The sequence below is a fragment of the Lissotriton helveticus genome, chromosome 3_1 (assembly GCF_964261635.1).
Source record: "Lissotriton helveticus chromosome 3_1, aLisHel1.1, whole genome shotgun sequence".
Classification (NCBI taxonomy): Eukaryota; Metazoa; Chordata; class Amphibia; order Caudata; family Salamandridae; genus Lissotriton; species Lissotriton helveticus.
Genome location: NC_136061.1, coordinates 1,352,377,706 through 1,352,405,037, shown reverse-complemented (window position 1 = coordinate 1,352,405,037; position 27,332 = coordinate 1,352,377,706).

Genomic DNA, 27,332 nt, shown 5'->3' with positions numbered 1-27,332 from the left:
CATCCCTGATGTCTCTCATGATAGCAGGTGGTTAAGTAGAAATTCGCTGCTCGGCTGACCCTGCAGGAGCAAACGTATGCTAAAAATGTTCGTAGAATGAGATTTTCAGTGAAGAGCAGCCAGGCACATTTTAGCAAGTTTTACTTGTAAGTGGGGTTGGAAACGCTTTTCAGGCTCAATACTGGGCTCAAAAGATGCAGCCCTGATGTCTCTCATGATAGCAGGTGGTTAAGTAGAAATTCGCTGCTCGGCTGATCCTGCAGGTGCAAACGTATGCCAAAAATGTACGTAGAATGAGATTTTCAGTGATAGCAGCCAGGCACATTTTAGCAAGTTTTACTTGTAAGTGGGGATGGAAACGCTTTTTAGGCTCAATACTGAGCTCAAAACCTGCAGCCCTGATGTCTCTCATGTAGCAGGTGGTTAAGTAGAAATTCGCTGCTCGGCTGACACTGCAGGAGCAAACGTATGCTAAAAATGTTCGTAGAATGAGATTTTCAGTGAAGAGCAGCCAGGCACATTTTAGCAAGTTTTACTTGTAAGTGGGGTTGGAAACGCTTTCAGGCTCAATACTGGGCTCAAAACATGCAGCCCTGATGTCTCTCATGATAGCAGGTGGTTAAGTAGAAATTCGCTGCTCGGCTGACCCAGCAGGAACAAACGTATGCCAAAAATGTACGTAGAATGAGATTTTCAGTGAATAGCAGCCAGGCACATTTTAGCAAGTTTTACTTGTAAGGGGGGTTGGAAACGCTTTTCAGGCTCAATACTGGGCCCAAAAGATGCAGCCCTGATGTCTCTCATGATAGCAGGTGGTTAAGTAGAAATTCGCTGCTCGGCTGACCCTGCAGGAGCAAACGTATGCTAAAAATGTTCGTAGAATGAGATTTTCAGTGAAGAGCAGCCAGGCACATTTTAGCAAGTTTTACTTGTAAGTGGGGTTGGAAACGCTTTTCAGGCTCAGTACTGGGCTCAAAGATGCAGCCCTGATGTCTCTCATGATATCAGGTGGTTAAGTGGAAATTCGCTGCTCGGCTGAACCAGCAGGAGCAAACGTATGCGAAAAATGTTCGTAGAATGAGTTTTTCAGTGAAGAGCAGCCAGGCACATTTTAGCAAGTTTTACTTGTAAGTGGGGTTGGAAACCCACACTCAATACTGGGCTCAAAAGATGCAGCCCTGATGTCTCTCATGATAGCAGGTGGTTAAGTAGAAATTCGCTGCTCGGCTGATCCAGCAGGAGCAAACATATGCGAAAAATGCACGTAGAATGAGCTTTTCAGTGAAGAGCAGCCAGGCACATTTTAGCAAGTTTTACTTGTAAGTGGGGTTGGAAATGCTTTTCAGGCTCAATACTGGGCTCAAAACATGCAGCCCTGATGTCTCTCATGATAGCAGGTGGTTAAGTAGAAATTCGCTGCTCGGCTGACCCAGCAGGAACAAACGTATGCCAAAAATGTACGTAGAATGAGATTTTCAGTGAATAGCAGCCAGGCACATTTTAGCAAGTTTTACTTGTAAGTGGGGATGGAAACGCTTTTTAGGCTCAGTACTGGGCTCAAAAGATGCAGCCCTGATGTCTCTCATGATAGCAGGTGGTTAAGTAGAAATTCGCTGCTCGGCTGACCCAGCAGGAACAAACGTATGCCAAAAATGTACGTAGAATGAGATTTTCAGTGAATAGCAGACATGCACATTTTAACAAGTTTTACTTGTAAGTGGGGATGGAAACGCTTTTTGGGCTCAGTACTGGGCTCAAAAGATGCAGCTCTGATGTCTCTCATGATAGCAGGTGGTTAAGTAGAAATTTGCTGCTCGGCTGACCCTGCAGGAGCAAACGTATGCTAAAAATGTTCGTAGAATGAGATTTTCAGTGAAGAGCAGCCTGGCACATTTTAGCAAGTTTTACTTGTAAGGGGGGTTGGAAACGCTTATCCATACTCAATACTGGGCTCAAAAGATGCAGCCCTGATGTCTCTCATGATAGCAGGTGGTTAAGTAGAAATTCGCTGCTCGGCTGATCCAGCAGGAGCAAACATATGCGAAAAATGTACGTAGAATGAGCTTTTCAGTGAAGAGCAGCCAGGCACATTTTAGCAAGTTTTACTTGTAAGTGGGGTTGGAAACGCTTTTCAGGCTCAATACTGGGCTCAAAACATGCAGCCCTGATGTCTCTCATGATAGCAGGTGGTTAAGTAGAAATTCGTTGCTCGGCTGACCCTGCAGGAGCAAACGTATGCTAAAAATGTTCGTAGAATGAGATTTTCAGTGAAGAGCAGCCAGGCACATTTTAGCAAGTTTTACTTGTAAGTGGGGTTGGAAACGCTTTTCAGGCTCATTACTGAGCTCAAAACATGCAGCCCTGATGTCTCTCATGATAGCAGGTGGTTAAGTAGAAATTCGCTGCTCGGCTGACCCTGCAGGAGCAAACATATGCCAAAAATTTACGTAGAATGAGATTTTCAGTGAATAGCAGCCAGGCACATTTTAGCAAGTTTTACTTGTAAGTGGGGTTGGAAATGCTTTTCAGGCTCAATACTGGGCTCAAAAGATGCAGCCCTGATGTCTCTCATGATAGCAGGTGGTTAAGTAGAAATTCGCTGCTCGGCTGACCCTGCAGGAGCAAACGTATGCTAAAAATGTTCGTAGAATGAGATTTTCAGTGAAGAGCAGCCAGGCACATTTGAGCAAGTTTTACTTGTAAGTGGGGTTGGAAACGCTTTTCAGGCTCAATACTGGGCTCAAAAGATGCAGCCCTGATGTCTCTCATGATAGCAGGTGGTTAAGTAGAAATTCGCTGCTCGGCTGATCCAGCAGGAGCAAACGTATGCGAAAAATGTACGTAGAATGAGCTTTTCAGTGAAGAGCAGCCAGGCACATTTTAGCAAGTTTTACTTGTAAGTGGGGTTGGAAACGCTTTTCAGGCTCAATACTGGGCTCAAAACATGCAGTCCTGATGTCTCTCATGATAGGAGGTGGTTAAGTAGAAATTCGCTGCTCGGCTGACCCTGCAGGAGCAAACGTATGCTAAAAATGTTCGTAGAATGAGATTTTCAGTGAAGAGCAGCCAGGCACATTTTAGCAAGTTTTACTTGTAAGTGGGGTTGGAAACGCTTTTCAGACTCAATACTGGGCTCAAAAGATGCAGCCCTGATGTCTCTCATGATAGCAGGTGGTTAAGTAGAAATTCGCTGCTCGGCTGACCCTGCAGGAGCAAACGTATGCTAAAAATGTTCGTAGAATGAGATTTTCAGTGAAGAGCAGCCAGGCACATTTTAGCAAGTTTTACTTGTAAGTGGGGTTGGAAACGCTTTTCAGGCTCAGTACTGGGCTCAAAACATGCAGCCCTGATGTCTCTCATGATAGCAGGTGGTTAAGTAGAAATTCGCTGCTCGGCTGACCCTGCAGGAGCAAACGTATGCTAAAAATGTTCGTAGAATGAGATTTTCAGTGAAGAGCAGCCAGGCACATTTTAGCAAGTTTTACTTGTAAGTGGGGTTGGAAACGCTTTTCAGGCTCAATACTGGGCTCAAAAGATGCAGCCCTGATGTCTCTCATGATAGCAGGTGGTTAAGTAGAAATTCGCTGCTCGGCTGATCCTGCAGGTGCAAACGTATGCCAAAAATGTACGTAGAATGAGATTTTCAGTTATAGCAGCCAGGCACATTTTAGCAAGTTTTACTTGTAAGTGGGGATGGAAACGTTTTTTAGGCTCAATACTGAGCTCAAAACATGCAGCCCTGATGTCTCTCATGTAGCAGGTGGTTAAGTAGAAATTCGCTGCTCGGCTGACCCTGCAGGAGCAAACGTATGCTAAAAATGTTCGTAGAATGAGATTTTCAGTGAAGAGCAGCCAGGCACATTTTAGCAAGTTTTACTTGTAAGTGGGGTTGGAAACGCTTTCAGGCTCAATACTGGGCTCAAAACATGCAGCCCTGATGTCTCTCATGATAGCAGGTGGTTAAGTAGAAATTCGCTGCTCGGCTGACCCTGCAGGAGCAAACATATGCCAAAAATGTACGTAGAATGAGATTTTCAGTGAATAGCAGCCAGGCACATTTTAGCAAGTTTTACTTGTAAGTGGGGTTGGAAATGCTTTTCAGGCTCAATACTGGGCTCAAAAGATGCAGCCCTGATGTCTCTCATGATAGCAGGTGGTTAAGTAGAAATTCGCTGCTCGGCTGACCCTGCAGGAGCAAACGTATGCTAAAAATGTTCGTAGAATGAGATTTTCAGTGAAGAGCAGCCAGGCACATTTTAGCAAGTTTTACTTGTAAGTGGGGTTGGAAACGCTTTTCAGGCTCAATACTGGGCTCAAAAGATGCAGCCCTGATGTCTCTCATGATAGCAGGTGGTTAAGTAGAAATTCGCTGCTCGGCTGATCCAGCAGGAGCAAACGTATGCAAAAAATGTACGTAGAATGATCTTTTCAGTGAAGAGCAGCCAGGCACATTTTAGCAAGTTTTACTTGTAAGTGGGGTTGGAAACGCTTTTCAGGCTCAATACTGGGCTCAAAAGATGCAGCCCTGATGTCTCTCATGATAGCAGGTGGTTAAGTAGAAATTCGCTGCTCGGCTGACCCTGCAGGAGCAAACGTATGCTAAAAATGTTCGTAGAATGAGATTTTCAGTGAAGAGCAGCCAGGCACATTTTAGCAAGTTTCATTTGTAAGTGGGGTTGGAAACGCTTTTCAGGCTCAATACTGGGCTCAAAAGATGCAGCCCTGATGTCTCTCATGATTGCAGGTGGTTAAGTAGAAATTCGCTGCTCGGCTGACCCTGCAGGAGCAAACGTATGCTAAAAATGTTCGTAGAATGAGATTTTCAGTGAAGAGCAGCCAGGCACATTTTAGCAAGTTTTACTTATAAGTGGGGTTGGAAACGCTTTTCAGGCTCAGTACTGGGCTCAAAGATGCAGCCCTGATGTCTCTCATGATAGCAGGTGGTTAAGTGGAAATTCGCTGCTCGGCTGAACCAGCAGGAGCAAACGTATGCGAAAAATGTTCGTAGAATGAGTTTTTCAGTGAAGAGCAGCCAGGCACATTTTAGCAAGTTTTACTTGTAAGTGGGGTTAGAAACCCATACTCAATACTGGGCTCAAAAGATGCAGCCCTGATGTCTCTCGTGATAGCAGGTGGTTAAGTAGAAATTCGCTGCTCGGCTGACCCAGCAGGAACAAACGTATGCCAAAAATGTACGTAGAATGAGATTTTCAGTGAATAGCAGCCAGGCACATTTTAGCAAGTTTTACTTGTAAGTGGGGTTGGAAATGCTTTTCAGGCTCAATACTGGGCTCAAAACATGCAGCCCTGATGTCTCTCATGATAGCAGGTGGTTAAGTAGAAATTTGCTGCTCGGCTGACCCAGCAGGAACAAACGTATGCCAAAAATGTACGTAGAATGAGATTTTCAGTGAATAGCAGCCAGGCACATTTTAGCAAGTTTTACTTGTAAGTGGGGATGGAAACGCTTTTTAGGCTCAGTACTTGGCTCAAAAGATTCAGCCCTGATGTCTCTCATGATAGCAGGTGGTTAAGTAGAAATTCGCTGCTCGGCTGACCCAGCAGGAACAAACGTATGCCAAAAATGTACGTAGAATGAGATTTTCAGTGAATAGCAGCCAGGCACATTTTAGCAAGTTTTACTTGTAATTGGGGATGGAAACGCTTTTTAGGCTCAGTACTGGGCTCAAAAGATGCAGCCCTGATGTCTCTCATGATAGCAGGTGGTTAAGTAGAAATTCGCTGCTCGGCTGACCCAGCAGGAACAAACGTATGCCAAAAATGTAAGTAGAATGAGATTTTCAGTGAATAGCAGACAGGCACATTTTAACAAGTTTTACTTGTAAGTGGGGATGGAAACGCTTTTTGGGCTCAGTACTGGGCTCAAAAGATGCAGCTCTGATGTCTCTCATGATAGCAGGTGGTTAAGTAGAAATTCGCTGCTCGGCTGACCCTGCAGGAGCAAACGTATGCTAAAAATGTTCGTAGAATGAGATTTTCAGTGAAGAGCGGCCTGGCACATTTTAGCAAGTTTTACTTGTAAGGGGGGTTGGAAACGCTTATCCATACTCAATACTGGGCTCAAAAGATGCAGCCCTGATGTCTCTCATGATAGCAGGTGGTTAAGTAGAAATTCGCTGCTCGGCTGATCCAGCAGGAGCAAACATATGCGAAAAATGTACGTAGAATGAGCTTTTCAGTGAAGAGCAGCCAGGCACATTTTAGCAAGTTTTACTTGTAAGTGGGGTTGGAAACGCTTTTCAGGCTCAATACTGGGCTCAAAACATGCAGCCCTGATGTCTCTCATGATAGCAGGTGGTTAAGTAGAAATTCGCTGCTCGGCTGACCCTGCAGGAGCAAACGTATGCTAAAAATGTTCGTAGAATGAGATTTTCAGTGAAGAGCAGCCAGGCACATTTTAGCAAGTTTTACTTGTAAGTGGGGTTGGAAACGCTTTTCAGGCTCATTACTGAGCTCAAAACATGCAGCCCTGATGTCTCTCATGATAGCAGGTGGTTAAGTAGAAATTCGCTGCTCGGCTGACCCTGCAGGAGCAAACATATGCCAAAAATGTACGTAGAATGAGATTTTCAGTGAATAGCAGCCAGGCACATTTTAGCAAGTTTTACTTGTAAGTGGGGTTGGAAATGCTTTTCAGGCTCAATACTGGGCTCAAAAGATGCAGCCCTGATGTCTCTCATGATAGCAGGTGGTTAAGTAGAAATTCGCTGCTCGGCTGACCCTGCAGGAGCAAACGTATGCTAAAAATGTTCGTAGAATGAGATTTTCAGTGAAGAGCAGCCAGGCACATTTTAGCAAGTTTTACTTGTAAGTGGGGTTGGAAACGCTTTTCAGGCTCAATACTGGGCTCAAAAGATGCAGCCCTGATGTCTCTCATGATAGCAGGTGGTTAAGTAGAAATTCGCTGCTCGGCTGATCCAGCAGGAGCAAACGTATGCGAAAAATGTACGTAGAATGAGCTTTTCAGTGAAGAGCAGCCAGGCACATTTTAGCAAGTTTTACTTGTAAGTGGGGTTGGAAACGCTTTTCAGGCTCAATACTGGGCTCAAAACATGCAGTCCTGATGTCTCTCATGATAGGAGGTGGTTAAGTAGAAATTCGCTGCTCGGCTGACCCTGCAGGAGCAAACGTATGCTAAAAATGTTCGTAGAATGAGATTTTCAGTGAACAGCAGCCAGGCACATTTTAGCAAGTTTTACTTGTAAGTGGGGTTGGAAACGCTTTTCAGACTCAATACTGGGCTCAAAAGATGCAGCCCTGATGTCTCTCATGATAGCAGGTGGTTAAGTAGAAATTCGCTGCTCGGCTGACCCTGCAGGAGCAAACGTATTCTAAAAATGTTCGTAGAATGAGATTTTCAGTGAAGAGCAGCCAGGCACATTTTAGCAAGTTTTACTTGTAAGTGGGGTTGGAAACGCTTTTCAGGCTCAGTACTGGGCTCAAAACATGCAGCCCTGATGTCTCTCATGATAGCAGGTGGTTAAGTAGAAATTCGCTGCTCGACTGACCCTGCAGGAGCAAACGTATGCTAAAAATGTTCGTAGAATGAGATTTTCAGTGAAGAGCAGCCAGGCACATTTTAGCAAGTTTTACTTGTAAGTGGGGTTGGAAACGCTTTTCAGGCTCAATACTGGGCTCAAAAGATGCAGCCCTGATGTCTCTCATGATAGCAGGTGGTTAAGTAGAAATTCGCTGCTCGGCTGATCCTGCAGGTGCAAACGTATGCCAAAAATGTACGTAGAATGAGATTTTCAGTTATAGCAGCCAGGCACATTTTAGCAAGTTTTACTTGTAAGTGGGGATGGAAACGTTTTTTAGGCTCAATACTGAGCTCAAAACATGCAGCCCTGATGTCTCTCATGTAGCAGGTGGTTAAGTAGAAATTCGCTGCTCGGCTGACCCTGCAGGAGCAAACGTATGCTAAAAATGTTCGTAGAATGAGATTTTCAGTGAAGAGCAGCCAGGCACATTTTAGCAAGTTTTACTTGTAAGTGGGGTTGGAAACGCTTTCAGGCTCAATACTGGGCTCAAAACATGCAGCCCTGATGTCTCTCATGATAGCAGGTGGTTAAGTAGAAATTCGCTGCTCGGCTGACCCAGCAGGAACAAACGTATACCAAAAATGTACGTAGAATGAGATTTTCAGTGAATAGCAGCCAGGCACATTTTAGCAAGTTTTACTTGTAAGGGGGGTTGGAAACGCTTTTCAGGCTCAATACTGGGCCCAAAAGATGCAGCCCTGATGTCTCTCATGATAGCAGGTGGTTAAGTAGAAATTCGCTGCTCGGCTGACCCTGCAGGAGCAAACTTATGCTAAAAATGTTCGTAGAATGAGATTTTCAGTGAAGAGCAGCCAGGCACATTTGAGCAAGTTTTACTTGTAAGTGGGGTTGGAAATGCTTTTCAGGCTCAATACTGGGCTCAAAACATGCAGCCCTGATGTCTCTCATGATAGCAGGTGGTTAAGTAGAAATTCGCTGCTCGGCTGACCCAGCAGGAACAAACGTATGCCAAAAATTTACGTAGAATGAGATTTTCAGTGAATAGCAGCCAGGCACATTTTAGCAAGTTTTACTTGTAAGTGGGGATGGAAACGCTTTTTAGGCTCAGTACTGGGCTCAAAAGATGCAGCCCTGATGTCTCTCATGATAGCAGGTGGTTAAGTAGAAATTCGCTGCTCGGCTGACCCAGCAGGAACAAACGTATGCCAAAAATGTACGTAGAATGAGATTTTCAGTGAATAGCAGACAGGCACATTTTAGCAAGTTTTACTTGTAAGTGGGGATGGAAACGCTTTTTGGGCTCAGTACTGGGCTCAAAAGATGCAGCTCTGATGTCTCTCATGATAGCAGGTGGTTAAGTAGAAATTCGCTGCTCGGCTGACCCTGCAGGAGCAAACGTATGCTAAAAATGTTCGTAGAATGAGATTTTCAGTGAAGAGCAGCCTGGCACATTTTAGCAAGTTTTACTTGTAAGGGGGGTTGGAAACGCTTATCCATACTCAATACTGGGCTCAAAAGATGCAGCCCTGATGTCTCTCATGATAGCAGGTGGTTAAGTAGAAATTCGCTGCTCGGCTGATCCAGCAGGAGCAAACATATGCGAAAAATGTACGTAGAATGAGCTTTTCAGTGAAGAGCAGCCAGGCACATTTTAGCAAGTTTTACTTGTAAGTGGGGTTGGAAACGCTTTTCAGGCTCAATACTGGGCTCAAAACATGCAGCCCTGATGTCTCTCATGATAGCAGGTGGTTAAGTAGAAATTCGCTGCTCGGCTGACCCTGCAGGAGCAAACGTATGCTAAAAATGTTCGTAGAATGAGATTTTCAGTGAAGAGCAGCCAGGCACATTTTAGCAAGTTTTACTTGTAAGTGGGGTTGGAAACGCTTTTCAGGCTCATTACTGAGCTCAAAACATGCAGCCCTGATGTCTCTCATGATAGCAGGTGGTTAAGTAGAAATTCGCTGCTCGGCTGACCCTGCAGGAGCAAACATATGCCAAAAATGTACGTAGAATGAGATTTTCAGTGAATAGCAGCCAGGCACATTTTAGCAAGTTTTACTTGTAAGTGGGGTTGGAAATGCTTTTCAGGCTCAATACTGGGCTCAAAAGATGCAGCCCTGATGTCTCTCATGATAGCAGGTGGTTAAGTAGAAATTCGCTGCTCGGCTGACCCTGCAGGAGCAAACGTATGCTAAAAATGTTCGTAGAATGAGATTTTCAGTGAAGAGCAGCCAGGCACATTTTAGCAAGTTTTACTTGTAAGTGGGGTTGGAAACGCTTTTCAGGCTCAATACTGGGCTCAAAAGATGCAGCCCTGATGTCTCTCATGATAGCAGGTGGTTAAGTAGAAATTCGCTGCTCGGCTGATCCAGCAGGAGCAAACGTATGCGAAAAATGTACGTAGAATGAGCTTTTCAGTGAAGAGCAGCCAGGCACATTTTAGCAAGTTTTACTTGTAAGTGGGGTTGGAAACGCTTTTCAGGCTCAATACTGGGCTCAAAAGATGCAGCCCTGATGTCTCTCATGATAGCAGGTGGTTAAGTAGAAATTCGCTGCTCGGCTGACCCTGCAGGAGCAAACGTATGCTAAAAATGTTCGTAGAATGAGATTTTCAGTGAAGAGCAGCCAGGCACATTTTAGCAAGTTTCACTTGTAAGTGGGGTTGGAAACGCTTTTCAGGCTCAATACTGGGCTCAAAAGATGCAGCCCTGATGTCTCTCATGATAGCAGGTGGTTAAGTAGAAATTCGCTGCTCGGCTGACCCTGCAGGAGCAAACGTATGCTAAAAATGTTCGTAGAATGAGATTTTCAGTGAAGAGCAGCCAGGCACATTTTAGCAAGTTTTACTTGTAAGTGGGGTTGGAAACGCTTTTCAGGCTCAGTACTGGGCTCAAAGATGCAGCCCTGATGTCTCTCATGATAGCAGGTGGTTAAGTGGAAATTCGCTGCTCGGCTGAACCAGCAGGAGCAAACGTATGCGAAAAATGTTCATAGAATGAGTTTTTCAGTGAAGAGCAGCCAGGCACATTTTAGCAAGTTTTACTTGTAAGTGGGGTTGGAAACCCATACTCAATACTGGGCTCAAAAGATGCAGCCCTGATGTCTCTCATGATAGCAGGTGGTTAAGTAGAAATTCGCTGCTCGGCTGACCCAGCAGGAACAAACGTATGCCAAAAATGTACGTAGAATGAGATTTTCAGTGAATAGCAGCCAGGCACATTTTAGCAAGTTTTACTTGTAGGTGGGGTTGGAAATGCTTTTCAGGCTCAATACTGGGCTCAAAACATGCAGCCCTGATGTCTCTCATGATAGCAGGTGGTTAAGTAGAAATTCGCTGCTCAGCTGACCCAGCAGGAACAAACGTATGCCAAAAATGTACGTAGAATGAGATTTTCAGTGAATAGCAGCCAGGCACATTTTAGCAAGTTTTACTTGTAAGTGGGGATGGAAACGCTTTTTAGGCTCAGTACTGGGCTCAAAAGATTCAGCCCTGATGTCTCTCATGATAGCAGGTGGTTAAGTAGAAATTCGCTGCTCGGCTGACCCAGCAGGAACAAACGTATGCCAAAAATGTACGTAGAATGAGATTTTCAGTGAATAGCAGCCAGGCACATTTTAGCAAGTTTTACTTGTAAGTGGGGTTGGAAACGCTTTTCAGGCTCAATACTGGGCTCAAAACATGCAGCCCTGATGTCTCTCATGATAGCAGGTGGTTAAGTAGAAATTCGCTGCTCGGCTGACCCAGCAGGAACAAACGTATGCCAAAAATGTACGTAGAATGAGATTTTCAGTGAATAGCAGCCAGGCACATTTTAGCAAGTTTTACTTGTAAGTGGGGATGAAAACGCTTTTTAGGCTCAGTACTGGGCTCAAAGATGCAGCCCTGATGTCTCTCATGATAGCAGGTGGTTATGTAGAAATTCGCTGCTCGGCTGACCCTGCAGGAGCAAACGTATGCTAAAAATGTTCGTAGAATGAGATTTTCAGTGAAGAGCAGCCAGGCACATTTTAGCAAGTTTTACTTGTAAGTGGGGTTGGAAACGCTTTTCAGGCTCAATACTGGGCTCAAAAGATGCAGCCCTGATGTCTCTCATGATAGCAGGTGGTTAAGTAGAAATTCGCTGCTCGGCTGATCCAGCAGGAGCAAACGTATGCGAAAAATGTACGTAGAATGAGCTTTTCAGTGAAGAGCAGCCAGGCACATTTTAGCAAGTTTTACTTGTAAGTGGGGTTGGAAACGCTTTTCAGGCTCAATACTGGGCTCAAAACATGCAGTCCTGATGTCTCTCATGATAGGAGGTGGTTAAGTAGAAATTCGCTGCTCGGCTGACCCTGCAGGAGCAAACGTATGCTAAAAATGTTCGTAGAATGAGATTTTCAGTGAAGAGCAGCCAGGCACATTTTAGCAAGTTTTACTTGTAAGTGGGGTTGGAAACGCTTTTCAGACTCAATACTGGGCTCAAAAGATGCAGCCCTGATGTCTCTCATGATAGCAGGTGGTTAAGTAGAAATTCGCTGCTCGGCTGACCCTGCAGGAGCAAACGTATTCTAAAAATGTTCGTAGAATGAGATTTTCAGTGAAGAGCAGCCAGGCACATTTTAGCAAGTTTTACTTGTAAGTGGGGTTGGAAACGCTTTTCAGGCTCAGTACTGGGCTCAAAACATGCAGCCCTGATGTCTCTCATGATAGCAGGTGGTTAAGTAGAAATTCGCTGCTCGGCTGACCCTGCAGGAGCAAACGTATGCTAAAAATGTTCGTAGAATGAGATTTTCAGTGAAGAGCAGCCAGGCACATTTTAGCAAGTTTTACTTGTAAGTGGGGTTGGAAACGCTTTTCAGGCTCAATACTGTGCTCAAAAGATGCAGCCCTGATGTCTCTCATGATAGCAGGTGGTTAAGTAGAAATTCGCTGCTCGGCTGATCCTGCAGGTGCAAACGTATGCCAAAAATGTACGTAGAATGAGATTTTCAGTTATAGCAGCCAGGCACATTTTAGCAAGTTTTACTTGTAAGTGGGGATGGAAACGTTTTTTAGGCTCAATACTGAGCTCAAAACATGCAGCCCTGATGTCTCTCATGTAGCAGGTGGTTAAGTAGAAATTCGCTGCTCGGCTGACCCTGCAGGAGCAAACGTATGCTAAAAATGTTCGTAGAATGAGATTTTCAGTGAAGAGCAGCCAGGCACATTTTAGCAAGTTTTACTTGTAAGTGGGGTTGGAAACGCTTTCAGGCTCAATACTGGGCTGAAAACATGCAGCCCTGATGTCTCTCATGATAGCAGGTGGTTAAGTAGAAATTCGCTGCTCGGCTGACCCAGCAGGAACAAACGTATGCCAAAAATGTACGTAGAATGAGATTTTCAGTGAATAGCAGCCAGGCACATTTTAGCAAGTTTTACTTGTAAGGGGGGTTGGAAACGCTTTTCAGGCTCAATACTGGGCCCAAAAGATGCAGCCCTGATGTCTCTCATGATAGCAGGTGGTTAAGTAGAAATTCGCTGCTCGGCTGACCCTGCAGGAGCAAACTTATGCTAAAAATGTTCGTAGAATGAGATTTTCAGTGAAGAGCAGCCAGGCACATTTTAGCAAGTTTTACTTGTAAGTGGGGTTGGAAATGCTTTTCAGGCTCAATACTGGGCTCAAAACATGCAGCCCTGATGTCTCTCATGATAGCAGGTGGTTAAGTAGAAATTCGCTGCTCGGCTGACCCAGCAGGAACAAACGTATGCCAAAAATGTACGTAGAATGAGATTTTAAGTGAATAGCAGCCAGGCACATTTTAGCAAGTTTTACTTGTAAGTGGGGATGGAAACGCTTTTTAGGCTCAGTACTGGGCTCAAAAGATGCAGCCCTGATGTCTCTCATGATAGCAGGTGGTTAAGTAGAAATTCGCTGCTCGGCTGACCCAGCAGGAACAAACGTATGCCAAAAATGTACGTAGAATGAGATTTTCAGTGAATAGCAGACAGGCACATTTTAGCAAGTTTTACTTGTAAGTGGGGATGGAAACGCTTTTTGGGCTCAGTACTGGGCTCAAAAGATGCAGCTCTGATGTCTCTCATGATAGCAGGTGGTTAAGTAGAAATTCGCTGCTCGGCTGACCCTGCAGGAGCAAACGTATGCTAAAAATGTTCGTAGAATGAGATTTTCAGTGAAGAGCAGCCAGGCACATTTTAGCAAGTTTTACTTGTAAGTGGGGTTGGAAACGCTTTTCAGGCTCAATACTGGGCTCAAAAGATGCAGCCCTGATGTCTCTCATGATAGCAGGTGGTTAAGTAGAAATTCGCTGCTCGGCTGATCCAGCAGGAGCAAACGTATGCGAAAAATGTACGTAGAATGAGCTTTTCAGTGAAGAGCAGCCAGGCACATTTTAGCAAGTTTTACTTGTAAGTGGGGTTGGAAACGCTTTTCAGGCTCAATACTGGGCTCAAAAGATGCAGCCCTGATGTCTCTCATGATAGCAGGTGGTTAAGTAGAAATTCGCTGCTCGGCTGACCCTGCAGGAGCAAACGTATGCTAAAAATGTTCGTAGAATGAGATTTTCAGTGAAGAGCAGCCAGGCACATTTTAGCAAGTTTCACTTGTAAGTGGGGTTGGAAACGCTTTTCAGGCTCAATACTGGGCTCAAAAGATGCAGCCCTGATGTCTCCCATGATAGCAGGTGGTTAAGTGGAAATTCGCTGCTCGGCTGAACCAGCAGGAGCAAACGTATGCGAAAAATGTTCGTAGAATGAGTTTTTCAGTGAAGAGCAGCCAGGCACATTTTAGCAAGTTTTACTTGTAAGTGGGGTTGGAAACCCATACTCAATACTGGGCTCAAAAGATGCAGCCCTGATGTCTCTCATGATAGCAGGTGGTTAAGTAGAAATTCGCTGCTCGGCTGACCCAGCAGGAACAAACGTATGCCAAAAATGTACGTAGAATGAGATTTTCAGTGAATAGCAGCCAGGCACATTTTAGCAAGTTTTACTTGTAAGTGGGGTTGGAAATGCTTTTCAGGCTCAATACTGGGCTCAAAACATGCAGCCCTGATGTCTCTCATGATAGCAGGTGGTTAAGTAGAAATTCGCTGCTCGGCTGACCCAGCAGGAACAAACGTATGCCAAAAATGTACGTAGAATGAGATTTTCAGTGAATAGCAGCCAGGCACATTTTAGCAAGTTTTACTTGTAAGTGGGGATGGAAACGCTTTTTAGGCTCAGTACTGGGCTCAAAAGATTCAGCCCTGATGTCTCTCATGATAGCAGGTGGTTAAGTAGAAATTCGCTGCTCGGCTGACCCAGCAGGAACAAACGTATGCCAAAAATGTACGTAGAATGAGATTTTCAGTGAATAGCAGACAGGCACATTTAGCAAGTTTTACTTGTAAGTGGGGATGGAAACGCTTTTTAGGCTCAGTACTGGGCTCAAAAGATGCAGCTCTGATGTCTCTCATGATAGCAGGTGGTTAAGTAGAAATTCGCTGCTCGGCTGACCCTGCAGGAGCAAACGTATGCTAAAAATGTTCGTAGAATGAGATTTTCAGTGAAGAGCAGCCTGGCACATTTTAGCAAGTTTTACTTGTAAGGGGGGTTGGAAACGCTTATCCATACTCAATACTGGGCTCAAAAGATGCAGCCCTGATGTCTCTCATGATAGCAGGTGGTTAAGTAGAAATTCGCTGCTCGGCTGATCCAGCAGGAGCAAACATATGCGAAAAATGTACGTAGAATGAGCTTTTCAGTGAAGAGCAGCCAGGCACATTTTAGCAAGTTTTACTTGTAAGTGGGGTTGGAAACGCTTTTCAGGCTCAATACTGGGCTCAAAACATGCAGCCCTGATGTCTCTCATGATAGCAGGTGGTTAAGTAGAAATTCGCTGCTCGGCTGACCCAGCAGGAACAAACGTATGCCAAAAATGTACGTAGAATGAGATTTTCAGTGAATAGCAGCCAGGCACATTTTAGCAAGTTTTACTTGTAAGTGGGGATGAAAACGCTTTTTAGGCTCAGTACTAGGCTCAAAGATGCAGCCCTGATGTCTCTCATGATAGCAGGTGGTTATGTAGAAATTCGCTGCTCGGCTGACCCTGCAGGAGCAAACGTATGCTAAAAATGTTCGTAGAATGAGATTTTCAGTGAAGAGCAGCCAGGCACATTTTAGCAAGTTTTACTTGTAAGTGGGGTTGGAAATGCTTTTCAGGCTCAATACTGGGCTCAAAACATGCAGCCCTGATGTCTCTCATGATAGCAGGTGGTTAAGTAGAAATTCGCTGCTCAGCTGACCCAGCAGGAACAAACGTATGCCAAAAATGTACGTAGAATGAGATTTTCAGTGAATAGCAGACAGGCACATTTTAGCAAGTTTTACTTGTAAGTGGGGATGGAAACGCTTTTTAGGCTCAGTACTGGGCTCAAAAGATGCAGCTCTGATGTCTCTCATGATAGCAGGTGGTTAAGTAGAAATTCGCTGCTCGGCTGACCCTGCAGGAGCAAACGTATGCTAAAAATGTTCGTAGAATGAGATTTTCAGTGAAGAGCAGCCTGGCACATTTTAGCAAGTTTTACTTGTAAGGGGGGTTGGAAACGCTTATCCATACTCAATACTGGGCTCAAAAGATGCAGCCCTAATGTCTCTCATGATAGCAGGTGGTTAAGTAGAAATTCGCTGCTCGGCTGATCCAGCAGGAGCAAACATATGCGAAAAATGTACGTAGAATGAGCTTTTCAGTGAAGAGCAGCCAGGCACATTTTAGCAAGTTTTACTTGTAAGTGGGGTTGGAAACGCTTTTCAGGCTCAATACTGGGCTCAAAACATGCAGCCCTGATGTCTCTCATGATAGCAGGTGGTTATGTAGAAATTCGCTGCTCGGCTGACCCTGCAGGAGCAAACGTATGCTAAAAATGTTCGTAGAATGAAATTTTCAGTGAAGAGCAGCCAGGCACATTTTAGCAAGTTTTACTTGTAGGTGGGGTTGGAAACGCTTTTCAGGCTCAATACTGGGCTCAAAACATGCAGCCCTGATGTCTCTCATGATAGCAGGTGGTTATGTAGAAATTCGCTGCTCGGCTGACCCTGCAGGAGCAAACGTATGCTAAAAATGTTCGTAGAATGAGATTTTCAGTTAAGAGCAGCCAGGCACATTTTAGCAAGTTTTACTTGTAAGTGGGGTTGGAAACGCTTTTCAGGCTCATTACTGAGCTCAAAACATGCAGCCCTGATGTCTCTCATGATAGCAAGTGGTTAAGTAGAAATTCGCTGCTCGGCTGACCCTGCAGGAGCAAACATATGCCAAAAATGTACGTAGAATGAGATTTTCAGTGAATAGCAGCCAGGCACATTTTAGCAAGTTTTACTTGTAAGTGGGGTTGGAAACGCTTTTCAGGCTCAATACTGGGCTCAAAAGATGCAGCCCTGATGTCTCTCATGATAGCAGGTGGTTAAGTAGAAATTCGCTGCTCGGCTGACCCTGCAGGAGCAAACGTATGCTAAAAATGTTTGTAGAATGAGATTTTCAGTGAAGAGCAGCCTGGCACATTTTAGCAAGTTTTACTTGTAAGGGGGGTTGGAAACGCTTATCCATACTCAATACTGGGCTCAAAAGATGCAGCCCTGATGTCTCTCATGATAGCAGTTGGTTAAGTAGAAATTCGCTGCTCGGCTGATCCAGCAGGAGCAAACATATGCGAAAAATGTACGTAGAATGAGCTTTTCAGTGAAGAGCAGCCAGGCACATTTTAGCAAGTTTTACTTGTAAGTGGGGTTGGAAACGCTTTTCAGGCTCAATACTGGGCTCAAAACATGCAGCCCTGATGTCTCTCATGATAGCAGGTGGTTATGTAGAAATTCGCTGCTCGGCTGACCCTGCAGGAGCAAACGTATGCTGAAAATGTTCGTAGAATGAGATTTTCAGTGAAGAGCAGCCTGGCACATTTTAGCAAGTTTTACTTGTAAGGGGGGTTGGAAACGCTTATCCATACTCAATACTGGGCTCAAAAGATGCAGCCCTAATGTCTCTCATGATAGCAGGTGGTTAAGTAGAAATTCGCTGCTCGGCTGATCCAGCAGGAGCAAACATATGCGAAAAATGTACGTAGAATGAGCTTTTCAGTGAAGAGCAGCCAGGCACATTTTAGCAAGTTTTACTTGTAAGTGGGGTTGGAAACGCTTTTCAGGCTCAATACTGCGCTCAAAACATGCAGCCCTGATGTCTCTCATGATAGCAGGTGGTTATGTAGAAATTCGCTGCTCGGCTGACCCTGCAGGAGCAAACGTATGCTAAAAATGTTCGTAAAATGAGATTTTCAGTGAAGAGCAGCCAGGCACATTTTAGCAAGTTTTACTTGTAGGTGGGGTTGGAAACGCTTTTCAGGCTCAATACTGGGCTCAAAACATGCAGCCCTGATGTCTCTCATGATAGCAGGTGGTTATGTAGAAATTCGCTGCTCGGCTGACCCTGCAGGAGCAAACGTATGCTAAAAATGTTCGTAGAATGAGATTTTCAGTGAAGAGCAGCCAGGCACATTTTAGCAAGTTTTACTTGTAAGTGGGGTTGGAAACGCTTTTCAGGCTCATTACTGAGCTCAAAACATGCAGCCCTGATGTCTCTCATGATAGCAAGTGGTTAAGTAGAAATTCGCTGCTCGGCTGACCCTGCAGGAGCAAACATATGCCAAAAATGTACGTAGAATGAGATTTTCAGTGAATAGCAGCCAGGCACATTTTAGCAAGTTTTACTTGTAAGTGGGGTTGGAAACGCTTTTCAGGCTCAATACTGGGCTCAAAAGATGCAGCCCTGATGTCTCTCATGATAGCAGGTGGTTAAGTAGAAATTCGCTGCTCGGCTGACCCTGCAGGAGCAAACGTATGCTAAAAATGTTTGTAGAATGAGATTTTCAGTGAAGAGCAGCCTGGCACATTTTAGCAAGTTTTACTTGTAAGGGGGGTTGGAAACGCTTATCCATACTCAATACTGGGCTCAAAAGATGCAGCCCTGATGTCTCTCATGATAGCAGGTGGTTAAGTAGAAATTCGCTGCTCGGCTGACCCTGCAGGAGCAAACGTATGCTAAAAATGTTCGTAGAATGAGATTTTCAGTGAAGAGCAGCCAGGCACATTTTAGCAAGTTTTACTGTAAGTGGGGTTGGAAACGCTTTTCAGGCTCAATACTGGACTCAAAACATGCAGCCCTGATGTCTCTCATGATAGCAGGTGGTTATGTAGAAATTCGCTGCTCGGCTGACCCTGCAGGAGCAAACGTATGCTAAAAATGTTCGTAGAATGAGATTTTCAGTGAAGAGCAGCCAGGCACATTTTAGCAAGTTTTACTTGTAAGTGGGGTTGGAAACGCTTTTCAGGCTCATTACTGAGCTCAAAACATGCAGCCCTGATGTCTCTCATGATAGCAGGTGGTTAAGTAGAAATTCGCAGCTCGGCTGACCCTGCAGGAGCAAACATATGCCAAAAATGTACGTAGAATGAGATTTTCAGTGAATAGCAGCCAGGCACATTTTAGCAAGTTTTACTTGTAAGTGGGGTTGGAAACGCTTTTCAGGCTCAATACTGGGCTCAAAAGATGCAGCCCTGATGTCTCTCATGATAGCAGGTGGTTAAGTAGAAATTCGCTGCTCGGCTGATCTAGCAGGAGCAAACGTATGCGAAAAATTTACGTAGAATGAGCTTTTCAGTGAAGAGCAGCCAGGCACATTTTAGCAAGTTTTACTTGTAAGTGGGGTTGGAAACGCTTTTCAGGCTCAATACTGGGCTCAAAACATGCAGTCCTGATGTCTCTCATGATAGGAGGTGGTTAAGTAGAAATTCGCTGCTCGGCTGACCCTGCAGGAGCAAACGTATGCTAAAAATGTTCGTAGAATGAGATTTTCAGTGAAGAGCAGCCAGGCACATTTTAGCAAGTTTTACTTGTAAGTGGGGTTGGAAACGCTTTTCAGGCTCAATACTGGGCTCAAAAGATGCAGCCCTGATGTCTCTCATGATAGCAGGTGGTTAAGTAGAAATTCGCTGCTCGGCTGATCCTGCAGGTGCAAACATATGCGAAAAATGTACATAGAATGAGATTTTCAGTGAATAGCAGCCAGGCACATTTTAGCAAGTTTTACTTGTAAGTGGGGATGGAAACGCTTTTTAGGCTCAGTACTGGGCTCAAAAGATGCAGCCCTGATGTCTCTCATGATAGCAGGTGGTTAAGTAGAAATTCGCTGCTCGTCTGACCCAACAGGAACAAACGTATGCCAAAAATGTACGTAGAATGAGATTTTCAGTGAATAGCAGACAGGCACATTTTAGCAAGTTTTACTTGTAAGTGGGGATGGAAACACTTTTTAGGCTCAGTACTGGGCTCAAAAGATGCAGCTCTGATGTCTCTCATGATAGCAGGTGGTTAAGTAGAAATTTGCTGCTCGGCTGACCCTGCAGGAGCAAACGTATGCTAAAAATGTTCGTAGAATGAGATTTTCAGTGAAGAGCAGCCTGGCACATTTTAGCAAGTTTTACTTGTAAGGGGTGTTGGAAACGCTTATCCATACTCAATACTGGGCTCAAAAGATGCAGCCCTGATGTCTCTCATGATAGTAGGTGGTTAAGTAGAAATTCGCTGCTCGGCTGATCCAGCAGGAGCAAACATATGCGAAAAATGTACGTAGAATGAGCTTTTCAGTGAAGAGCAGCCAGGCACATTTTAGCAAGTTTTACTTGTAAGTGGGGTTGGAAACGCTTTTCAGGCTCAATACTGGGCTCAAAACATGCAGCCCTGATGTCTCTCATGATAGCAGGTGGTTAAGTAGAAATTCGCTGCTCGGCTGACCCTGCAGGAGCAAACGTATGCTAAAAATGTTCGTAGAATGAGATTTTCAGTGAAGAGCAGCCAGGCACATTTTAGCAAGTTTTACTTGTAAGTGGGGTTGGAAACGCTTTTCAGGCTCATTACTGAGCTCAAAACATGCAGCCCTGATGTCTCTCATGATAGCAGGTGGTTAAGTAGAAATTCGCTGCTCGGCTGACCCTGCAGGAGCAAACATATGCCAAAAATGTACGTAGAATGAGATTTTCAGTGAATAGCAGCCAGGCACATTTTAGCAAGTTTTACTTGTAAGTGGGGTTGGAAACGCTTTTCAGGCTCAATACTGGGCTCAAAAGATGCAGCCCTGATGTCTCTCATGATAGCAGGTGGTTAAGTAGAAATTCGCTGCTCGGCTGATCCAGCAGGAGCAAACGTATGGGAAAAATGTACGTAGAATGAGCTTTTCAGTGAAGAGCAGCCAGGCACATTTTAGCAAGTTTTACTTGTAAGTGGGGTTGGAAACGCTTTTCAGGCTCAATACTGGGCTCAAAACATGCAGTCCTGATGTCTCTCATGATAGGAGGTGGTTAAGTAGAAATTCGCTGCTCGGCTGACCCTGCAGGAGCAAACGTATGCTAAAAATGTTCGTAGAATGAGATTTTCAGTGAAGAGCAGCCTGGCACATTTTAGCAAGTTTTACTTGTAAGGGGGGTTGGGAAACGCTTTTCCATACTCAATACTGGGCTTAAAAGATGCAGCCCTGATGTCTCTCATGATAGCAGGTGGTTAAGTAGAAATTCGCTGCTCGGCTGAACCAGCAGGAGCAAACGTATGCGAAAAATGTTCGTAGAATGAGTTTTCAGTGAAGAGCAGCCAGGCACATTTTAGCAAGTTTTACTTGTAAGTGGGGTTGGAAACCCATACTCAATACTGGGCTCAAAAGATGCAGCCCTGATGTCTCTCATGTTAGCAGGTGGTTAATTAGAAATTCGCTGCTCGGCTGATCCAGCAGGAGCAAACATGCGAAAAATGCACGTAGAATGAGCTTTTCAGTGAAGAGCAGCCAGGCACATTTTAGCAAGTTTTACTTGTAAGTGGGGTTGGAAATGCTTTTCAGGCTCAATACTGGGCTCAAAACATGCAGCCCTGATGTCTCTCATGATAGCAAGTGGTTAAGTAGAAATTCGCTGCTCGGCTGACCCTGCAGGAGCAAACGTATGCTAAAAATGTTCGTAGAATGAGATTTTCAGTTAAGAGCAGCCAGGCACATTTTAGCAAGTTTTACTTGTAAGTGGGGTTGGAAACGCTTTTCAGGCTCATTACTGAGCTCAAAACATGCAGCCCTGATGTCTCTCATGATAGCAAGTGGTTAAGTAGAAATTCGCTGCTCGGCTGACCCTGCAGGAGCAAACATATGCCAAAAATGTACGTAGAATGAGATTTTCAGTGAATAGCAGCCAGGCACATTTTAGCAAGTTTTACTTGTAAGTGGGGTTGGAAACGCTTTTCAGGCTCAATACTGGGCTCAAAAGATGCAGCCCTGATGTCTCTCATGATAGCAGGTGGTTAAGTAGAAATTCGCTGCTCGGCTGACCCTGCAGGAGCAAACGTATGCTAAAAATGTTTGTAGAATGAGATTTTCAGTGAAGAGCAGCCTGGCACATTTTAGCAAGTTTTACTTGTAAGGGGGGTTGGAAACGCTTATCCATACTCAATACTGGGCTCAAAAGATGCAGCCCTGATGTCTCTCATGATAGCAGTTGGTTAAGTAGAAATTCGCTGCTCGGCTGATCCAGCAGGAGCAAACATATGCGAAAAATGTACGTAGAATGAGCTTTTCAGTGAAGAGCAGCCAGGCACATTTTAGCAAGTTTTACTTGTAAGTGGGGTTGGAAACGCTTTTCAGGCTCAATACTGGGCTCAAAACATGCAGCCCTGATGTCTCTCATGATAGCAGGTGGTTATGTAGAAATTCGCTGCTCGGCTGACCCTGCAGGAGCAAACGTATGCTAAAAATGTTCGTAGAATGAGATTTTCAGTGAAGAGCAGCCTGGCACATTTTAGCAAGTTTTACTTGTAAGGGGGGTTGGAAACGCTTATCCATACTCAATACTGGGCTCAAAAGATGCAGCCCTAATGTCTCTCATGATAGCAGGTGGTTAAGTAGAAATTCGCTGCTCGGCTGATCCAGCAGGAGCAAACATATGCGAAAAATGTACGTAGAATGAGCTTTTCAGTGAAGAGCAGCCAGGCACATTTTAGCAAGTTTTACTTGTAAGTGGGGTTGGAAACGCTTTTCAGGCTCAATACTGCGCTCAAAACATGCAGCCCTGATGTCTCTCATGATAGCAGGTGGTTATGTAGAAATTCGCTGCTCGGCTGACCCTGCAGGAGCAAACGTATGCTAAAAATGTTCGTAAAATGAGATTTTCAGTGAAGAGCAGCCAGGCACATTTTAGCAAGTTTTACTTGTAGGTGGGGTTGGAAACGCTTTTCAGGCTCAATACTGGGCTCAAAACATGCAGCCCTGATGTCTCTCATGATAGCAGGTGGTTATGTAGAAATTCGCTGCTCGGCTGACCCTGCAGGAGCAAACGTATGCTAAAAATGTTCGTAGAATGAGATTTTCAGTGAAGAGCAGCCAGGCACATTTTAGCAAGTTTTACTTGTAAGTGGGGTTGGAAACGCTTTTCAGGCTCATTACTGAGCTCAAAACATGCAGCCCTGATGTCTCTCATGATAGCAAGTGGTTAAGTAGAAATTCGCTGCTCGGCTGACCCTGCAGGAGCAAACATATGCCAAAAATGTACGTAGAATGAGATTTTCAGTGAATAGCAGCCAGGCACATTTTAGCAAGTTTTACTTGTAAGTGGGGTTGGAAACGCTTTTCAGGCTCAATACTGGGCTCAAAAGATGCAGCCCTGATGTCTCTCATGATAGCAGGTGGTTAAGTAGAAATTCGCTGCTCGGCTGACCCTGCAGGAGCAAACGTATGCTAAAAATGTTTGTAGAATGAGATTTTCAGTGAAGAGCAGCCTGGCACATTTTAGCAAGTTTTACTTGTAAGGGGGGTTGGAAACGCTTATCCATACTCAATACTGGGCTCAAAAGATGCAGCCCTGATGTCTCTCATGATAGCAGGTGGTTAAGTAGAAATTCGCTGCTCGGCTGACCCTGCAGGAGCAAACGTATGCTAAAAATGTTCGTAGAATGAGATTTTCAGTGAAGAGCAGCCAGGCACATTTTAGCAAGTTTTACTGTAAGTGGGGTTGGAAACGCTTTTCAGGCTCAATACTGGACTCAAAACATGCAGCCCTGATGTCTCTCATGATAGCAGGTGGTTATGTAGAAATTCGCTGCTCGGCTGACCCTGCAGGAGCAAACGTATGCTAAAAATGTTCGTAGAATGAGATTTTCAGTGAAGAGCAGCCAGGCACATTTTAGCAAGTTTTACTTGTAAGTGGGGTTGGAAACGCTTTTCAGGCTCATTACTGAGCTCAAAACATGCAGCCCTGATGTCTCTCATGATAGCAGGTGGTTAAGTAGAAATTCGCAGCTCGGCTGACCCTGCAGGAGCAAACATATGCCAAAAATGTACGTAGAATGAGATTTTCAGTGAATAGCAGCCAGGCACATTTTAGCAAGTTTTACTTGTAAGTGGGGTTGGAAACGCTTTTCAGGCTCAATACTGGGCTCAAAAGATGCAGCCCTGATGTCTCTCATGATAGCAGGTGGTTAAGTAGAAATTCGCTGCTCGGCTGATCCAGCAGGAGCAAACGTATGCGAAAAATTTACGTAGAATGAGCTTTTCAGTGAAGAGCAGCCAGGCACATTTTAGCAAGTTTTACTTGTAAGTGGGGTTGGAAACGCTTTTCAGGCTCAATACTGGGCTCAAAACATGCAGTCCTGATGTCTCTCATGATAGGAGGTGGTTAAGTAGAAATTCGCTGCTCGGCTGACCCTGCAGGAGCAAACGTATGCTAAAAATGTTCGTAGAATGAGATTTTCAGTGAAGAGCAGCCAGGCACATTTTAGCAAGTTTTACTTGTAAGTGGGGTTGGAAACGCTTTTCAGGCTCAATACTGGGCTCAAAAGATGCAGCCCTGATGTCTCTCATGATAGCAGGTGGTTAAGTAGAAATTCGCTGCTCGGCTGATCCTGCAGGTGCAAACATATGCGAAAAATGTACATAGAATGAGATTTTCAGTGAATAGCAGCCAGGCACATTTTAGCAAGTTTTACTTGTAAGTGGGGATGGAAACGCTTTTTAGGCTCAGTACTGGGCTCAAAAGATGCAGCCCTGATGTCTCTCATGATAGCAGGTGGTTAAGTAGAAATTCGCTGCTCGTCTGACCCAACAGGAACAAACGTATGCCAAAAATGTACGTAGAATGAGATTTTCAGTGAATAGCAGACAGGCACATTTTAGCAAGTTTTACTTGTAAGTGGGGATGGAAACACTTTTTAGGCTCAGTACTGGGCTCAAAAGATGCAGCTCTGATGTCTCTCATGATAGCAGGTGGTTAAGTAGAAATTTGCTGCTCGGCTGACCCTGCAGGAGCAAACGTATGCTAAAAATGTTCGTAGAATGAGATTTTCAGTGAAGAGCAGCCTGGCACATTTTAGCAAGTTTTACTTGTAAGGGGTGTTGGAAACGCTTATCCATACTCAATACTGGGCTCAAAAGATGCAGCCCTGATGTCTCTCATGATAGTAGGTGGTTAAGTAGAAATTCGCTGCTCGGCTGATCCAGCAGGAGCAAACATATGCGAAAAATGTACGTAGAATGAGCTTTTCAGTGAAGAGCAGCCAGGCACATTTTAGCAAGTTTTACTTGTAAGTGGGGTTGGAAACGCTTTTCAGGCTCAATACTGGGCTCAAAACATGCAGCCCTGATGTCTCTCATGATAGCAGGTGGTTAAGTAGAAATTCGCTGCTCGGCTGACCCTGCAGGAGCAAACGTATGCTAAAAATGTTCGTAGAATGAGATTTTCAGTGAAGAGCAGCCAGGCACATTTTAGCAAGTTTTACTTGTAAGTGGGGTTGGAAACGCTTTTCAGGCTCATTACTGAGCTCAAAACATGCAGCCCTGATGTCTCTCATGATAGCAGGTGGTTAAGTAGAAATTCGCTGCTCGGCTGACCCTGCAGGAGCAAACATATGCCAAAAATGTACGTAGAATGAGATTTTCAGTGAATAGCAGCCAGGCACATTTTAGCAAGTTTTACTTGTAAGTGGGGTTGGAAACGCTTTTCAGGCTCAATACTGGGCTCAAAAGATGCAGCCCTGATGTCTCTCATGATAGCAGGTGGTTAAGTAGAAATTCGCTGCTCGGCTGATCCAGCAGGAGCAAACGTATGGGAAAAATGTACGTAGAATGAGCTTTTCAGTGAAGAGCAGCCAGGCACATTTTAGCAAGTTTTACTTGTAAGTGGGGTTGGAAACGCTTTTCAGGCTCAATACTGGGCTCAAAACATGCAGTCCTGATGTCTCTCATGATAGGAGGTGGTTAAGTAGAAATTCGCTGCTCGGCTGACCCTGCAGGAGCAAACGTATGCTAAAAATGTTCGTAGAATGAGATTTTCAGTGAAGAGCAGCCTGGCACATTTTAGCAAGTTTTACTTGTAAGGGGGGTTGGGAAACGCTTTTCCATACTCAATACTGGGCTTAAAAGATGCAGCCCTGATGTCTCTCATGATAGCAGGTGGTTAAGTAGAAATTCGCTGCTCGGCTGAACCAGCAGGAGCAAACGTATGCGAAAAATGTTCGTAGAATGAGTTTTCAGTGAAGAGCAGCCAGGCACATTTTAGCAAGTTTTACTTGTAAGTGGGGTTGGAAACCCATACTCAATACTGGGCTCAAAAGATGCAGCCCTGATGTCTCTCATGTTAGCAGGTGGTTAATTAGAAATTCGCTGCTCGGCTGATCCAGCAGGAGCAAACATGCGAAAAATGCACGTAGAATGAGCTTTTCAGTGAAGAGCAGCCAGGCACATTTTAGCAAGTTTTACTTGTAAGTGGGGTTGGAAATGCTTTTCAGGCTCAATACTGGGCTCAAAACATGCAGCCCTGATGTCTCTCATGATAGCAAGTGGTTAAGTAGAAATTCGCTGCTCGGCTGACCCAGCAGGAACAAACGTATGCCAAAAATGTACGTAGAATGAGATTTTCAGTGAAGAGCAGCCAGGCACTTTTAGCAAGTTTTACTTGTAAGGGGGGTTGGAAACGCTTATCCATACTCAATACTGGGCTCAAAAGATGCAGCCCTGATGTCTCTCATGATACCAGGTGGTTAAGTAGAAATTCGCTGCTCGGCTGATCCAGCAGGAGCAAACATATGCGAAAAATGTACGTAGAATGAGCTTTTCAGTGAAGAGCAGCCAGGCACTTTTAGCAAGTTTTACTTGTAAGTGGGGTTGGAAACGCTTTTCAGGCTCATTACTGAGCTCAAAACATGCAGCCCTGATGTCTCTCATGATAGCAGGTGGTTAAGTAGAAATTCGCTGCTCGGCTGACCCTGCAGGAGCAAACATATGCCAAAAATGTACGTAGAATGAGATTTTCAGTGAAGAGCAGCCTGGCACATTTTAGCAAGTTTTACTTGTAAGTGGGGTTGGAAACGCTTTTCAGGCTCAATACTGGGCTCAAAAGATGCAGCCCTGATGTCTCTCATGATAGCAGGTGGTTAAGTAGAAATTCGCTGGTCGGCTGACCCTGCAGGAGCAAACGTATGCTAAAAATGTTCGTAGAATGAGATTTTCAGTGAAGAGCAGCCTGGCACATTTTAGCAAGTTTTACTTGTAAGGGGGGTTGGAAACGCTTATCCATACTCAATACTGGGCTCAAAAGATGCAGCCCTGATGTCTCTCATGATAGTAGGTGGTTAAGTAGAAATTCGCTGCTCGGCTGATCCAGCAGGAGCAAACATATGCGAAAAATGTACGTAGAATGAGCTTTTCAGTGAAGAGCAGCCAGGCACATTTTAGCAAGTTTTACTTGTAAGTGGGGTTGGAAACGCTTTTCAGGCTCAATACTGG